Consider the following 17,817-nt stretch of genomic DNA (forward strand, 5'->3'; position numbering starts at 1 on the left):
GCCCAGAAGAGCAACAGCATCCGGATCTAAGTTTAGAAAACGCTGAGGCCTGCCCTCCCCCACCCAACTTCTCAGACAAGGCTAAAATCTACCGGTGACGTGGCCACGCTTTCTCTCTCCACTCACTCTCTAGTCTCGACCTCTGTGACTGACCTCTGTGATGGCACAGGGTACCGTGTTCCGCACCAGGCAAATGCTAAACGTAGAATGTAGTCCGCTGCCGATCTAGAACCGTCGACCACGGAGAGGAAGACACGAATTTCGGGTCTGTGGGCCCAGGTCCCAACCCTGGCACCGCCACACCCTAGCTGGGTAACTGTGGGCAAGCTACTTCCTCTCTGAGCCTCCGTTCCTTCATCTATAAAATGGGAATAATAATCCTACTTCTTATGAATGTCTTGAGGGTTAAATCGGTGAATATATGTCAAACATTTAGAGCAGCTTGGCACATAGAAATTGCTATGTATCATAAAAGAAAAGCATTGTGTAACTGTGGAACAAATACCTAGACACGAAAAATACCTTTTCATTTAAATTGCTGTGTTGCATACGAGCTAATCCATCCTATGCACAATTGCTAGACTAATTTTCCCTAAATATCAGTTCATCCCTTTTTGACTAAATGGGTTTCCACATGACTATTGAGAAGGCTGGTTGGGAGGAAGAAGACAGGAGAGAGCTGGCATTATTGATTACCTTTTACATGCCTGGCCCTGTTCAAGGGTTTTGTAGGTAACGCCTCATTTAAACGTCACAAGAAGCCCTATAACACAGGCAGTGTATCCCCATTTTAATGATGAACAGATTAAGGCTCAGAAAGCTAACGTAGCTTACACAGGGTCGGTGGCAAAGCTGACATCTGAACGCAATGCCGAAACCTATTTATCGATAATAGGAGGAGGATGAGAGGTAAATAATGGTGACAGGTAATTTTCCTTGAGTGCTTACTCCAAGCCAGGTGGCACTGGGAACGCTTCGCATGTATTGATGCGTTCATCTCAGGATGCCCTACGAGGCGGGGACTCCTTCCTCTCTCATTGTCCAGACGTGAAAACCGAGGTTAAGTACTGTGGCCAAGGTCACATAACTTGGAAGTGGTGGACTTGTCCCAATAAGCTGTTCTCTGCCTCAAATGAAAACTCTGTGCAATTTCTTCTTCCGATGCCCCCTCCCTCCTTCTCTATCTCCTGCCTTAGCCACCTCGCTCTCCCCCTGTAAGAGAAGCTTTGAATCCCACGTCCACCACCTGCCTCCCCAGAGGCCCTCCTTGTCCACAGCAGGGAAAGTCACAGTGTCTACCTCTGCTCCCCAGGGCCCGGCACCAAGCGTGTGCCACGTGCTCCAGAGATAAAGCAGAAAGACTATGGCTGAGCGCAGGAGACCATATAAAGGCCATCGCTAACGGACCCTCGAGAGCCCATGAGCAGAAGCACGTTTTAATGCAAGCCGTGGCTTCCTTTTACACCATCAGCTACAAAATGCAGCTGGCACCCTTCTCCAGGAGACAAAAACCCCAAAGAAAGGTAGACACAGGTGTCCAGCTTCTTCCAGGACTGACTTTCCTCCTCTGCAGACACTGGGAGCAGACACTGGACAATATCACTGCCTGTCCACAGCCGGTGAATGAAAGGCCTTCAGTGTCGCATAACCCGGTGACCATAGTTCAGAAACATAAATTGGGACATATAGTACCTATGAGGGAAAGAGAAGGATATAAGAGAATTCAAGAATGTCTTGGGGGCCACAGAAAAGGAAGAACTGCAGCCTCCTTGACCGGAAAAGGTCTACAGGGGGCTCTGAGGCTGAAAGGCACTTAGTGACCCGTGGCCACCTGGCAGGACAGCCTCAGGCTTCGCCTTGGGATAACTTCCTCCTCCTCAGTTTCATCCGCCAGGCCTTTGTTATTTCAGTGGGGACCGAAACAGTCTGAAGGCCCCATCTCGGCACTCCACGCATTCTTCCCTATTTGCAGAAAAGGACATCGAAAGGGGCCTGCTATCAGAGGGCGGGGGGGAAGCCTCCAAATTAAACAGTGATTATATAACACCATGAAGTCCCTCGGGGTTCAAACCCTTCAGACCACAGGTGTCCAAAAGAACTTCGTGTGGTGAAGGACCTGTTCTGGAACCAACGCTCTCCCAAACGGAAGCCAAGAGCCACGTGTGCTCTCGAGTCGTGAAATTTAGCTAGTGTGACTGCACGGTTGCGTTTTTCATTTTATTTGGATTTATTTAAACAGCCACATGTGGCCAGTGGGTGCCATACTGGACAGCGCAGCTGCAGTCTGTATTTAGAAAAATAAGTCTATGGCAGCCTGAGCCTAGAAACGGTGTCGATCAGTAGACGTTATGTGTCCTACCTAATAACCAATGGAGCCCTCACTATGTGCTAACGGCGCATTTTCGTGTCACTTTCTGCACTCATCACGACATCTCTAGCAAGAGAAACACTATCATCCTTCCCATTGGGCCTAGGAAGAAACCGAGTCACAGAGCTGGTAAGAAGCCGGGACAAAGTGTAGGCAGTGCTGTGTGTATGTAACAGGAGTTTGTCCAGACCTGTGACGACTTTACTAAAGCCTTACCTCTCCTCGTGTGTTCTCAAGGTTAAGTGGGGTACGACATCCCTGAGGCACCGCACTCCCTCAGAATTCACCAGGGCAGAGGTGAGAACCCCCTCACCCTCCCACACGCATGCCGGCAACCCCTAAAGAACACTATTCTTTCATTCGGCCCCAGACTCTATGCCTTTCATTAAAATTCACGGGAGAGAAAAGGCTGAGGCTTTCCCCGGCTAGTATATTAGGCTTTCAGCCTGCTTGAATTAAACAGCGCCCATCCTCCTAGCGAACAGGAGTGGGCTAGATTTCAAGGTATGGGGTTCCGTGTGGCAAGGGTGAACTTGGCCCTCATTAGCCTGACCTTCCCTCGACCCAGGACCCAGACCTTCCCCCAACTCAGGACCTAGATTTTATGTTCTCTCGTCATGCCTCTGAGCTCCAGCTCCCAGTTTTTCTCAATGGATCAGATATACAGGTAAGTCCTCACTCAACGTCATCAATAGATTCTATGACTTTAAGCTTAAGTGACATATGGCAAAACCAGTTTTCCCACAGGCTCCCTGACGTAAGCACGGGTTAAGTTCCTATGGCATCTCAGCAACGTCATAAGACATCGAGCATGAACAAAATGCTGCTGTTTGAGGACCTGCTGGACCACGTTGACAAAAGCTCATTAGGTTGCTTTGCCCTCTCCTTACTGGAAAGGTCACCTCTCAGCCATCAAACGTACAGGCCTGAGTCCCTTAATAGTCCTCATTTAACATAAGAAACCCGATTAGGAAATTCGCGAAGGATGCTGAAGCATTCATTACCCTACATTTTAAAGCCCAATGTGTTACTGTGAAAAGCCGATGTGACAGTCAGGGTCTCAGGAAGGGCAGCGATATATAGAATTACGAAAATCATTGGTAAGGGAAACTAGAGTCAACCCTGAAATTCACCCAAGGAAAAGAAAAGGAAATGAAAAAGAACCATCCTGTTATGTGGTAACGGATCCCACCGATGCTTGCCAGCCACATCCCTCTGGCTGGTTTCAAAACATCGCCCGTCACAGAGAGAACAGAAAAAGCCGGAGGTTCACAAGGTGGCAGGGCTTTAAAATTTATTAAGAGGGGTCTTCAAAAAAAAAAATTTCACTGGCTTTACGTTCTTATTTTTTGTTTTTGTTTTTGCTATAGTTAGAATCCGAGAACCTAGAGTAACATAGTTACTCCTGGAAAACGTGTTTAAGAGCAATAATTTGTCAAAGACATGGTACGGGGTCCCTAATTGGACCTTTTATTCTAAAACGAATAAGAAAAGTGCAAAGAAACGTGGGGAGAAGCCATGCTCAATGGGTCTCTATGCTCCTACACGTCCCGCCAGGTGGGTCAAGAGCACCTATGCTGAAGAGGTATTTGTTGATGTTAAGAAATTATTATTGACTCTTAAAGCATGACAATGGTATTGCGGTTATGTCTTTAAAGAGTCCTTATGTCTTAGAAATAAATACTAAATATTTAACAGATAAAATGATCTGTCTGAAAATATGGAAACAACACGTTTAAAATAATCAAGGAGGGGGGGGTCTGGATGGAGGTAAAGATGAAATGAGTGGCCTTTTTATGTTGAAATTTGGGGAGACAGGCACGCAAGGGTTAATCAACTATTCTTCATACTTCTGGATAGGTTTCAAATTTCTCGTAATATATACTTATTCTACCAAATTTCAACTGGGGGCCGGAAACCATCCATAGACGTGTTCAACTCTGGACATGACTTTGGATGAATTATTCAATTCTGCTGGGCCTCCGTTTCCTACCCTGTAAAATGGTCACGAGGAAGATGAATTGAGAAAACTCAAGGGCAACACTGAGCTCAGTGCCTGGCGCGTGGCGGGCGCTCTGCCCGCGGCGGGGGGCAGGGTTCCACCACCCACAGCTCTCTAAGTCATCGCCGCTGCAGAGAGCAAGCAGGGGAACCTAGTCTTCCACCCTGACTTTCAATCAAAAACCTGTTTAATGATCATGGATTATTCGCTTACTAATCTCCGGCAGGACTGAAACGCATGCTTAATAGAACACATCGTCTTTTGTGTGATGAATAGCAATCTCTGTCTTCCTCCTTTAGCCACACACACACACACACACACACACACACACTGTGCTAGGTGGCCCCTCTCAACTGGTCCCCTGTAAATCATAGGAAGTCAGCGCCATCTCCTCAGATATGAACACTCCCAAGTTCTTAAAATGCTTCTCCCAGACAACCAGAATGCTAGTTCAGAGATGCTGCCTTCCCTTCTGAGCTCGGGTGAGAAAATTTGTTGTGTTATTTCCTTGCCTGGATAATGCATCACATCAGGGAACAGCACGTGACACCTATGAACAACGGAGTTTACACGAGTCCTTGCTCTGAGAACACGCCGAACTTTGTGGTATTTTCTTCCCCTCCAACAGCAGCTACGGTTCAGAAGACGGCATGTCTCTTTGCAAGGCACTGAGTCATTATTCACACTTGTAAAATATTCCTGAGCACATTTGGTCAATATTTTCCAACTGCACATCTACGAATGCATGCGTAAGTTCCTATTAGACTGGCGTTTCATTCTGCCCTCCCTATGTTTTAAGATCTTGCTTCTCGTGACAGTCACTGATAGTTTGCTGGGAAGCAAAGGAACACAGCACTTGGGAGAAAGAACGTGCTGGACTCAGGTCCCCCTGCTGTCTTACTGGGCAGGTTATTCAATCTCTCTGTGTCCTGATCACCTTCCATAAAATGCAGACAATAAAACCTAAATCAAAGGACTGTTCTGAGAATCACACCGGATGATAAATGCAGAGACCTTTGCTCAGTCTCTGTCACACATAAAATGCTTCATAAACATGTGTTGATATTATCATTATTATTACTCTTACGAGCTGGAGCTAGATCTGATTCATCCGTGTAACCTCAGCATCTTACACAGCGATGGGGACATGGTAAGTTCTCAAGTAACGTTTGTCAAACCAATGAGTGAATGAATGAAATGCAGACAATTTAACATGTCTCTATTTGTTAAAAAAGTATCATTTTAAGTCTCTCAAAAATACAGTACTATTACTTTAAACATATACATTGTGTCATTATACATAACCATATTGTCACGGTTCCCTGGGCATGTAATGAAATTCTATTAAATGCCATGCACGAGCCTTGGAACTTTGTAACAAAGTTTCTAGAACAAGGCGCATCTCTCCAGGGTGGTAAATGTTGACATCCTACTTTGCAGCAGCCCCAGTGTGGAGGCCAACCTGGAGACAGCCAGATTGCACACAAGGAGGCTCGTCAAAGGTGGATGAAATTATCCAGGTCAGGGGTGCAGACAGCCTGGCCTGGGGCAGTGAGGGGAGGTGTAGAGGGTACTAGGGAGTCAGACACAAGGGACCTTCGGGAGCTGTAATCAGTAAGAGGTGATGGCTTTCAAATGACACGGAGGGGGGCGGGGCAAGGCGAGTCAAGGACAAAGTACAATTGGGATGAGATTAAGAAGTTGAATTTTGGACTCACTGAGCTTAACACACCTTAAGGCAAGACACCCATGTAGGTGCATCTTTCAACAAGCCAGAAAGAAACATCACACAGATGTTCCCAGCAGCATTATTCACAATAGCCAAGAGGTGGAAGAGACCTGAATGTCCACTGATAAATGAATGCATAAAGGAAATGTGGTTTATACACACAAAGGGATATTACTCAGCTCCTAAGAAGGAAGGAAATTCTGACATAGTATCACATGCATGAACTTTGAGGACATTACACCAAGTGAAAAAAGCCTGACACAAAAAGACACATACGGTATGAAGTCTTTCTTATGCTGTCTTCTGACCATTTTGTCCTAGTTGTGGTCTAGCAGGTTACAAAGCCACTCCTGACTTACAGAGAAAAAGCAAGTTGGCTTAGCCAAGCCCAGGAGTGGGAAAAACGCAAACCCAGTTGCCAAATGACCATGAATGCACACCCATTAAGTGTGGCTGGGCCTGAAATATGAACGAAGCTGTCTGCTGAGTGTGTTTCTCTCACCTTACGACAGAGAGATTGTGAAAACAACTCACGCGGGTTTTCTGTAGGAACAAAGCTTTATCTGATGAGAGTTTTAAAAATTCCCATGGAGAGGCCAGGCCCTGAGCACCCTACACCCATCAGAAACATCCTGTCCTAGATGTGCATCAGCATCTCATACTTCAGTATAGCTCCAGGCATTTAGGGGAGGAGTGGATGAGAGAGAGAGAGAGGGAGGGAGAGAGAGAGAGAATGAGAATGAATGGATGAGGTAGTTGGGTTAAGCCACTTTTAATACTTAGCACAGCACACTTGGGGTCTTATATTATCCTGGTGGGAACATCACGGAGTCTAAGGATGAGGGAGGAAGAGAGCATAATATGGAAAAGATGTGGTCTCTGGGATACTGGAGACCAGGTCTTGCCACAAACTAGATGTCTGACCCTGGACAAGTTGCTTAAACGCCCTCGGCTTCAGTTTCTTCATCTGTAAAATGGAAACGACCCCCGCCCCCTCTCTGGGCTTTATCAGGAAAGAGCGAGAGAGACCATACGCACAGCACCTGTTCTCTGACTGTTCACATGGCAGTGAACCCATGAAACAGAGCTAGTGTACTCGGTGTTACTATGGTCCTTATTCAAACCCAAATGTGTTTCAAGTACTTGTCTAAATAAGCTGACAGCTGCAAAATTTTCTCTGGAACAGCAAGGAATCCTGAAACCTAATACTTGCTCCAGTAACAACCAGTAACAAGGCCAATATTGAAAAAAGAAAACAAAAGCACCGAGGTAGGAGACATTTGGTCTTTATGCAGCCTGATGACCTTCAAATGGCCTCATCATCTTCAGCTTCACAGTCATGGGTACCAAGGCATTCTTAAACCCATCTGGTTGATCCAGCTGCATGAAGATGAGGTTCCTTCCTCTGTGATACAAATGCACCTACAGACTGAGGCCAGAGTAGCTGGAGTGATTTAGACCTAATAATAGATACCACTGGGTTTTCAACAGTTCCAAGTGTCTGTACACCGCTGTAGAATCTATTAGAACCTCACTGTGTTAATGAGGTCTCTTGCTGGGAACCCAAATTCCCTTTGTAAAGTCCATTAACAAGCCACAAGGCAGGTGGGCAAAAGGGACTGTTCTTATGGTTATACGGCCTTGCCTGGGAAGGGAGGCAGTGGGAAACCACACCCATTGGCACCGCATGCTTCAAACATTAGAGCAAAAGGAAGAAAAGCATGTCTCCTTGGAGAGAGATTAGGATGCACTAACCCCCCAAGGCCCCCTGGCACCTCCGACACCTGAAATAGGTGGCAGCGGAAATTGGCGAAGACAGAAAGGAGGGTTCTGAAATGCGGCAACTAGTCCGAAAAGTTTCAGATGAAAAGCTTTGTCTAGACGAAGTTTGCTGAATTCGTTCATGTCCTCAGATGATTTGGGGATCTGGGGGTTCCTCACGACTTTCTGCCCGTTGTTTGTAATTGTCTTGAGAGCATGTTTCTTAGTAATAACAAATGGAAAGTTTTGACTTTGAGAGTTCAGAGTCTATTAATGATCCAAGTACATTTTTAAAATGTTTTTGCTTTTAGAGCCAAAAAAAAAAAAGTTTGATTTTCTATTCATGCATCCAGTTCAAACCAGCAGAGAAAATTTATGCTGAATATTACCAAAACACCCACAGTTAGGCTGAAAGAAGGGATGGAAAATTTCGGCCCCAAAGGAATTTTAGGGGGGGGGGCGGGGGGGGGAGACGGCACGGGGAGGAAGGCTGAGAGGGTGTCTGTAATGCCACTGAGAATGTGTTCCGACTTTTTACCCAGATTTGCCTAAGTGATGCTCAAACACTTCCTCTTTTAAGTACAGTAAATCAAGTTGAGAACTGAGCAGGGCACAGCATTCCAGTCCCCAAATGCCATCTGTCACTCCGTACAGCCCATCACCTCCACTATCTTGGCGTATCTCACCCCAAAATGCCTGTCTTTGGCCTCCGTCCAACAATAACAACTTTATATGGTTTTAACCATTTTCGGGTCATGAATGTCTTTGAGAACCCAGTGTACACAGGATGTGTGTACTCTAAAACCCTCCGCAGGATTTTAGAAGGCAGTGGCTCTCCTCTTACATGTGCGCCAAGAGCTTTCAGCTTCAGGTAGCTCAGTTATGTAGCTCTCGACTTCTCCTGCCATTCTTCAGCTGCGTTCCAGAATTCCAGCTCTAACGATCACACCTGAGTTCTTGTGAGTGTCCACTAGCCACCTAATGCTTCGGTATCTTTTGATTTGGTCTGCATGTGGACACACACACACACACACACACACACACACGCACACACACACGGCTTGGCAGGAATGCAACAGCAAAGCCAAGCTGGGAACGGAACATGCTAATTTAGCTTATTCACTCCTGACAACATGACATCATTACGTGGCGTTAAGGCAGCTCTGGCAACCGCAGTCATGCACAGAAGCCAGGGTTCGTTATGTTTTTCCATTCAGTAAAGAGCACCATTGAATAAGTGAGGCGTGTTCCACACTCTCCTGCCCACATAAGCAATTTGCCATTTAAACACCTACTGTTTCTACACAAAGCCTGCAAACAGGTTATTCTGAAATACTTCCGTTTGTTTTCAGTGGCTAGGGAGAGAGTGGAGGGGGCGTTGCTTTTGGCCCCTGGGCTCCTACGAAATAATGAAATGGAGCACAAAACCACAACTGCCAACCCAGTCCTTTTTCATTGCACGCCTGGGCTCAGGAGTTCTTCAGTTCTTTAGAGTATCCTGGGTGAATATCTTGATATTATGAAAGAACTAACACTTCGATCAGTGGACAACTGCCTTACGTGCGTTTCCTTGGACGGAGATGCTCTTCCCTGTTGTAAGGCGCTTGGTCAAATCTCAAGAGGAAAGAGATCCAGTCCAACACGTACATGGCATGACGTGACAGGGCATCCAAGTGTGATTGGGCAGGCTCCCCAGGGCTGCAAATGTTGGACAAGATAATTTATGTCCAAGTAACTGGGATGCTAAGGGCCAGTGCTAGCTTCAGGCATAACTGGATCCAGGGAGCCCCCTGCCTGCTCCTTCCCCTGGTCTGTTTTCCTTCATGCTGTCTTCATTTCTAGGTCAAGTTCTCTACGTGTGGCAGCAAAGGTGGACACTGGAATCTCTGGGCGTTCAGAGTTCTTACAGCTAGCAGTCCTAGAAGAGAACGTGACCTCTGTCATTTTCTTTCTCTCTCTCCCAGAGTACATTTCTCAAACCTCACCATGGACTCTGACTGTCTCAGTCCTTGGGCCAATTATTATAGACCAGAGCCCTTCTGTGTCAATGTCGGCCTTGCCTGGACCACGGGCTCGTTCTGCGGCCTCCAAGAACCACCTGGGATGGGAAGAAGCAGATTCCCAATGGGGGGGCGGGGAAAGAGGTGCTGGACAGACAAAAGCAAACCCCCACAGCAAAGACTCTTGCATGAGGCACTGTGAGGCTGAAAAATCCTGTAGCAATGAAGAACTCACTTGCCACTGAAAAGGAAGGTCATGAACCTATAGTCCCAGTACTAACAATGGCCAGTCACAGTCACAGTCCCCTAAGGAAACCAACGCACCCCGTCACAGAATGCTTCTCGTAGGTGAAAGAAAAAAAAAGAAAGAAAAAAGAAAAAAGGAAATAAAGCCAAGATTATCCTCTCTCAAGAAGTAAACAGTCTAGAAACATGCTAACGAAAAATTATGCATGTTACTCAGGAAAATATCTCCGAATCTGTTTAAGAACAACACCTGACTGACACTTGAAAAGAAGAACAAAATGGGTCTCTGCTTTCGCTCATAGGTACAGCGAGGGGTTGGTGGCCAAGAAATGAAGAGTAGTCATCTTTGAGGGTCTTAAGATGGGAAAACTCTCCTGTGAGCATCTTCGGCTGTCCCAGGAACCTTCTGTGGCTCAGCCTGGCCTCTCTGGTCTTGCACCCCATCTATCAAACACTTCCACGCTGGGTCCTGAAATCTCTTAGCAAAGATGCTTTCAAGAGGCAGTAAACTTTGCAGCCCCCACCAGCCCCCAACTGTACTGGTTTCGGCATTCCAACAGCCCCTCGGGGAACTCTGAGTAGCTTTTGTCTTCATCTGGCCATGTTTAGCTTGGAAAAATGGCTAAGTTTCTTTTCCATTCTGCAATCTCCATTCTTACGAGACAGGAAGCAAAGCCTCAACCAGAATAGCGCCCTGAGAGGCCTGCTTAGCAGAAGGCTTTCACTCATTTCTGCCACTGTGTCCTGCATTTGTGCGCGAGCACCCCTCCCCTGCCCCAAGCCAACGCCCGTGTCACTCGGAACCATGGGAGACACCGCTATTTATTCTGGCTGTGGCGCTCACGATGTGCGACCGCTTTCCTTCCTCCTTCCTCCTCCTCCCTCCTCCTCCTCCTTCCTTCCTTCCTTCCTTCCCTTCCTTCCTCCCTCCCTCCTTCCTTCATCCTTCCTCATCTGCTATGCAAAAGGCAAGTGCAGTCCTAAAAGTGATGGTCTAGAGCACGAAGCCCAAAATGGCAAGAGGCCATTTTGCATGTCGTTGACCCACGGAGGGTTTGGAGAAGATGTCGATGAGTCGGCAACTCGGTCCGCTTGAACAATATGGATTTGTAGTCTCTCTTTTAAAAATCAGAAGGTCTGGCAAGATAGACTTTGCATTCTCATGGGGCAACAAAGGGCTGAGGACAAGGCAAGGCCTCTGGACAGTCTGCTTTTCTCATACCCTAAGTGTGAGCCCCTGCCACACTTAGGATTGACACCCCTGAGCAGCAGACAGGGGAAGGGCGGTGACACTCTCACCTGTTTCGAGTCTCCCCTCATGACACCTTTGTGCCTTATTCATTTCTCTCACAGAAAAAGTCACAGGAAGCCCAAATAGCTGGCTTCCAGCTCACGCTGAATCTATCTAAACTAACCTGAGCTTTTAAAAGTTTCAACAAATATGGACAAGGCTATAGCAGATTTATTTATAGTATGATCTTAACTACAAATACATACGAAGAAAGAAGATGAATGAAATATCCCTAAATGTTAACAGCAATATTCTATAGTTACCTGGATAATAAAGTATCTATGTTTTCGCATTTTTGTTTTTCCCGGTTTTACTAAAATGAGAATCTATTCTTTAATAAAACAAAAACCTGCACCAATATTGAGAAGCAAATTAAGAAGCAATGTGTTGGAATCCAGAAAGCCAGCCAATACGTCAGGATGGGGTGATGGCCATACTTGCGGGTGCCTCCGGGTATAATATATAAACCAAAGAGCCTGCTGCCTGGGGCGACACTAGCACTTTACATATTTTGAGATAAGCCACAGGCAAGGGGTCTGCAGGCAAAGAAGAATCCGCTGATATAATTCAGTACTGAAGAGCTTGCTAATCTCAGATCTATGAGGTGGACCATCTCCCCGGCTGAAAAATCAGGATCTAACGCCTCTCGTTCCAAGACCTGCCCACATGTTTACATAAGTCAATCGCTTACCCTGCCTCAGTTTCTACACCTGGGAACAGAGGTGCTAGGAGCATCGAGATGGTCAGAACAGCATTTACTGATCTCCAGCATGGACATGACATTCCATGCAAACGACACCAAGGCCAAACCTTGCAAGGAAACAGGCTCGAGTCAACTGGAACTGTGTCCAAAATCACAGCGGCAGGCCTGTGGAGGAGCCAGGAGCTAAACCATAAGGCTGTCAAGACTCCAGAGCCCACACTCAGAGTCTTGCTCAAGGTCACCCAGGCAATGACTGTAGCAGTGATTCCGTGAACCCCGGGGCATGAATTATGAGCGGCTGAAAATGAGTGAGAAACACCTACCGGCCCGGGAAATATGGAAATGCCAGATAAGAACCACGTCCACATTTCCTAGCACGTTGCTAAAACACACTGAAGATGACATGTGACCAGCAGCAGGGGACAGGGAGTGGCACACGGCCAAAGCAAACTGATGAGTTTTACAGTGTCATTTATTTCAGAAAGAGAAATTAATGAGGGAAACTTCGATATCAATGAAGTTGCAAGGGTCTAATGAGCTACGCTTGCTCCCACGAGAGACAGCTTTTTAATTATTTTTTTCAGATGAACCGCAGTCACCGCCTATTTGATCCATACCCGACCCACGCTCTTTGGAGAGTTAAAACACATTGTTACCCAATGTCAAGTTAAAATAAAAACTCATCAGAAGCAAAATAACTTCGGGCTCCCACGGCTCCGAAGGCAAATTTGGTTCCCTCTGGTTGCTGGCTGGCATTATAGTGACCTTTGTGCTAAACAAACACTTGGCGGGTGAAATCTGAGAATAATTCTCTTTGCACCATTAACTGGGACGTGGAGGGTTCCACTGGGTTTCAATGTAAGTGATAAACAAAGAAAACCGGACACGTCCGTGTCTGATCTCTGCGCTTCCTGACCTAGGGGGACTGCTCTGTGCATCCAGGCGCCCTGCAAGGGCACCATTCCCCATAGGAATACGTAAGGCACCTACACAAAACCTGCTCTCTTTGCTCCAGCCAGCTCCCCTTCCGCCTACAGCTGTCTCTCTGTCTCTGTATCTTCCTCTGTGAGTGTGTCTGCACATGCATCGATGTTGCATGTGTGTGTGTCTGGCAGACACACTCACACGACTCGCAATGTTCTAGTTTCATCTTGGTCCCATTCTGCGTTTTAAAAGCATCATCCACATGGCACACAATTGTATAGAACTACAACATAGCGACACACGACTGCGTATAAAACCGGTGAAATCTGAATAAACTCCACGGATTAACGTTGGTACCATTTCCTAGTGCTGATGTTGTACTAGGATTGCAAGATGTTACCACGGAGAGAAACTGAATGAAGGATACAGGAGACTTCCCTGTATTTTGCAACAATGTGATTCTGTAATTATTTCAGAGTTAAAAAGTTAAAAACAAAACTAAACAAAAAAAACCCCTACATCCTCAATAATTCCTTGGTTACCTTGACAAACAAATCAACCAACCAACATGACAATGCAGCTCTTTATAGAAAAGATAGGGCAAAAACAGCAGGAATTCTGGCTTGGTTTGATCCAGGTCCCCTTGGTACCTGTTAAGGGTGAAAATGTGTCCCCCCCAGCCCCTCTCCCCAAAATTAACATGTGAAAGCCCTAACCAGCAGTACCTTAGAATGTGACCTGCACTATATTTGAGAATAGGGCCTTAAAGAGGTAATCAGGGTTAAGTGGGGTGCACATGGGTGGGTCCTAATCCAATCAAACTGGTGTCCCTATAAGAGGATGCTAGGACACGCAAAGAGACACCGAAGATGGGTGACATAGGGGAAAATCCAGGGGTTGGAAAGGCCCCATCTGTAATCCCAGGGGAGAGGTCTCAGAGGACATCCACTCTGCTGACACCTTGATCTTGGACTTCCAGCCTCCAGAACTATGAGAAAATTAATTTATACTGTTTAAGCCGCCCCCCGCCCCAAGTCTGTGGTGTCAGGTAATGGCAACCCTAGCACACTCATATGGCACCCACGTCCTACATGCCCCATTCATCTGCCTTTGTCCTAGGAACAAGCTCCCCAGTCCCTGGCACCATCTTTAGGAGAGAAATGGCCGCTGAAGCGAGGCAGGAAACCCACGTCAGTAAAGAACAGAGGCCCCAGCACAGAAGGGCCAAGTTTTAGGCACCCTCTCCCTACCCGTGGGGGGCTGGTGCCCAGACATCTGTAGAGTTATCCACACATGGAAGAGGGATCGTAATCTTTCGGGGCAGGCCCAGAGGGCAGAGCCAGAATCCGCGTGTGCAAAGTCTGAGGAGACAGATTTCGCACACGATACGAGGACAACTTCCAGCTGGCTACCGAAACGCCATGTGAGGGTATGGAGTCGGTGATTCTGTGAGAGGTGAGCAGAATGCGGGACACACCAGCTCTGACCTGCACTCATCTCTCCTCAAAGCACTAGGACACAGGGCACGACGTCTCTCCAGAACTCTGAACCGCTGGCTGGTCCCACCCTCCTCTCTCCGTCCGACCTCCACCTCTCTGCTCTGGCGGTGACACCCACTCTCCATTCCAATAGCAACTCTCCCCACAGATCTGAGGCGCACCGCTCTCTCCCTACCCTCCGGGCTGTTTTCTCTCCCTGAAGGTTTGCGGCATGTCCTCACTCACACCTGACTGCCCGGACCATGCACCGGCCCCCGGCCCCTACCCCAGCCTTGGGGTGGATCCCAGACATACCCAGAAAAAACATCATTTTCAGACCCAGAGCCCAGACATCCAGCTGAGGTATCTCAGGCAAGTTACCTGACCTCTCGTATCACGGTTTACCTGCTGGCTTCATTTATAATGGGAAAATTAAAAAAAAAAAAAAAGAAAAAAAAGCCCAACAATAGAGGGCATTAAATATTAAGGTATATATCCACGAGGGAATTTTATATATGCAGTAATAATGTCACAGAAGAATATTTAGTGACACCGAGAAATGCTCATGAAACATTAAGACAGAAATGAAATTGCAAAGCATGGTTTATTATAAACACATTTTTGGAGAAAATACCAATGCGGAAAGACTTTATATAATCATAAAGCTAAGAGTCATTATTTTCAAATTATTCTTGTTTTATACTTCCCAAGTTGTCGAAAGTGGACATGTTAATACCTTTTAACTATGAAGTTATTTTAAAATGTCTTTGCCACTCTTATTTTGGCTATTTCTTCCTCAAGAAAAAAAAAAAAAAAACAAGGCTACAACCCATTGACACAGCAACCTAACGAGAAGACACAGTGAGTCCGTGACATAAGCCTATTTACTCTGGCCGACAATACAACGAGCCATGTTTTAAACTTGAAGAAATAGGACAGCTAAGAAAACTGGGCTAAGGGAGGGTCACCACATGGGCTAGAGGCAGGTGCGGACTCTCAAGGAGTCAATTCTTGGACCCCATCGAATGGCTTCCACTGCCACCCTGCCTGCCCCGTCCCTCCAGGAAGAAAGCGAGCGCCACGTGCCACCCACGGGTCATTGTCTAGCCACGCCGGAGGCTTGGCTCCCGCACTGGTGCCACAGTGAGAAGCCTGCCAGGTTCTGTCCCCTGGTAATGAGCTCCCTTGGCTCCTTCCCCACGGTGCAAAGGAGCAGCCGCACATTGGTGCCAGCCAGCGAAGCCCCTTGTCAGCGGCCCATCCAGGAATCCTCGAGTCTGGCAGCGGCTCGGCCACAAGAGGCCAAAGCAAATGGTCATTTCAGTGGACAATATCGGCCCGACTCAAGATGGAATGCGTCACTTCCCCCTGGTAGTAGTGGGGTCTATGACATGGCGAGACGCCCACCTAGGCACCCGCTGTGCAGGCAGCCCAGGGGCGGGTCCCACCACCAGTGACCTGCGGCCTGAACACTGAAAGGTTACTCTCCGTCTCCCGCTGACACCCGTAGGAAAGCATCAGCAGTGAACAACCTGTGTTTTGCACATGCAATATTTCTGAGCCTTCCAATCTCCAGCCCACGCTCACATTTTAGGCCTATGACCAGACAGCAAGGTGTGGGCCTCGTTCTCTTAACCAGCTTTGTGGGAGCTGGAACCGGAAAGCACGCATGCTATCGCACCCCAGCGGGCACACATTTATACCCACAATCCCAGCACCAGCCCCTTTAGACGTGCCTCCTCTCTGCAGGGAGTTAAGAGGCCACGATTCATATTGATTCTGTTCAGTGGGCTCCCCCTAATACTTGCAAAGCAAAGTTAAGTGGCTTCAGGAACTAGCTCCTTAGCAGAGGAGATAAATGAGATAAAATATTCTCATGATCACAAATACTTTTTTACGACCTGTACAATTAGTGAATGAACCAGCTATGTTCTGCATAGACTACAGTTCTCTTAAATTGCTCCTGGAGAATTCAAACCGTGCCTGGACTAGAAGGCCACCTATTGAGGCCAATCTGTGCAGAAGGCTTGCTCCGTGCTGCTCTCTGTGAGCTCAGACCCACGAAACCTGTTCGGACACACTCGGAGAGTCCGCCTCCACGGCCGCATGCTGTCAGGTTTTGGAATCTGGCCTGATGGACCAGAGCGATCAAGACGCCCATGCACCATGCAAACAGGAGACACTCCCTACTCAGAACGTCCAGTCTGGCTGAAACACTCGTCCTGCCACTGACCGCCCGGCTACACACCCAGAGACGAGGGCTCAAACCGCCCCCACGCCCGCCCTCGCCCCCACCGCCCACCCCCGAAACCAAACGCCTCCTCACCCTGAAGCTTTGCGCATTCAAACCAGGCTCCATCCTGTGCCTGGAAGCACCACAGCCTGACACATCAGGGGGGATGCCCAGAAGAGGGCTCTGAGCCCACTGCTCCGGGCAGGAAGCCCAGGGCAGAGGTGATCAGCACTGGTCCAGCTCGAGCAGCAATTCTGGGGAGAAATTTTTCTACTCGATTCTATCATCAGAGACAAGAATTCAGCCTCGCACGCCCCATTTCCTTCTCTGTGCTCTGATTTGCCTACTGGCTGTCATCACTGCCAGAAGACATCTCTCCTAGGGTCCCAGGGTGGCATCCATTAGGTCAGAGACCCACTGTCCGGCTGGACCTCGAGACTACATGCTGTGTCCCATGTCCCAGTCTGTAACAGAGTCACATGGAATGGCTTTCGCTCAAGCTTTAAAAGTAACAAAATGTCGATGACTCCCTTAGGCCTCTGTGCTCACCTTCAGAAACAATTATGGAAGCCGCTAACCCCATGGGGAGAGGGATTGGCCATGTCTGACTGACCAGGCTTCTCTTCTGCTTTGTGTTCCCCGATTAGGTCACATGACCAGGCTCACAGAGGCCACCTTTTTCACCCCGAGCCTGTTCACAGAGGGCTGAAACATACACCTACAACACATTTTTCAGCAAAACAATCTACTCCATAGCTGGGACAGAAAGGCACAGCGGGAAATCAGCATTCATGTGTGCAATTGTTCCAAGCCACTTGTCTCAGAAAGAAAGCTTGGGCAGCGTGTGCTGGAAGCTTGGCAGATATGATGCTTTATGTCGAGTTCTGTTTAAACTCTGTGTAACCCAAACCTCTATGTTATGACAAACTTCATATCTCAAGGCACACTACTTTGGGGGAGGCACAAAGCTTCTGCAGGTAGAGGTGATTTTTTCAAAGCCTAGCACTGGGTGACAGCTTGTACTTGGTAGACAAGGGATTGGAAGCTGGGCAGGCCGGCCCTCACTCTACAAATGGTCATGA

The 17,817-nt window shown here is 47.6% G+C and overlaps 1 protein-coding gene across 1 annotated transcript in view; it reads right to left on the minus strand.

Moving 5' to 3' along the window:
- LOC120599391 (solute carrier organic anion transporter family member 3A1) overlaps nucleotides 1-17,817 on the minus strand; it is a gene marked incomplete at its 3' end in the record, with an annotated part of 215,010 nt that overhangs the window by 144,122 nt on the left and 53,071 nt on the right. The window lies entirely within an intron of this gene.

The sequence above is a fragment of the Pteropus medius genome, unplaced genomic scaffold (genome assembly GCF_902729225.1).
Source record: "Pteropus medius unplaced genomic scaffold, Ma_sr-lr_union100, whole genome shotgun sequence".
NCBI classification, from domain to species: Eukaryota; Metazoa; Chordata; class Mammalia; order Chiroptera; family Pteropodidae; genus Pteropus; species Pteropus medius.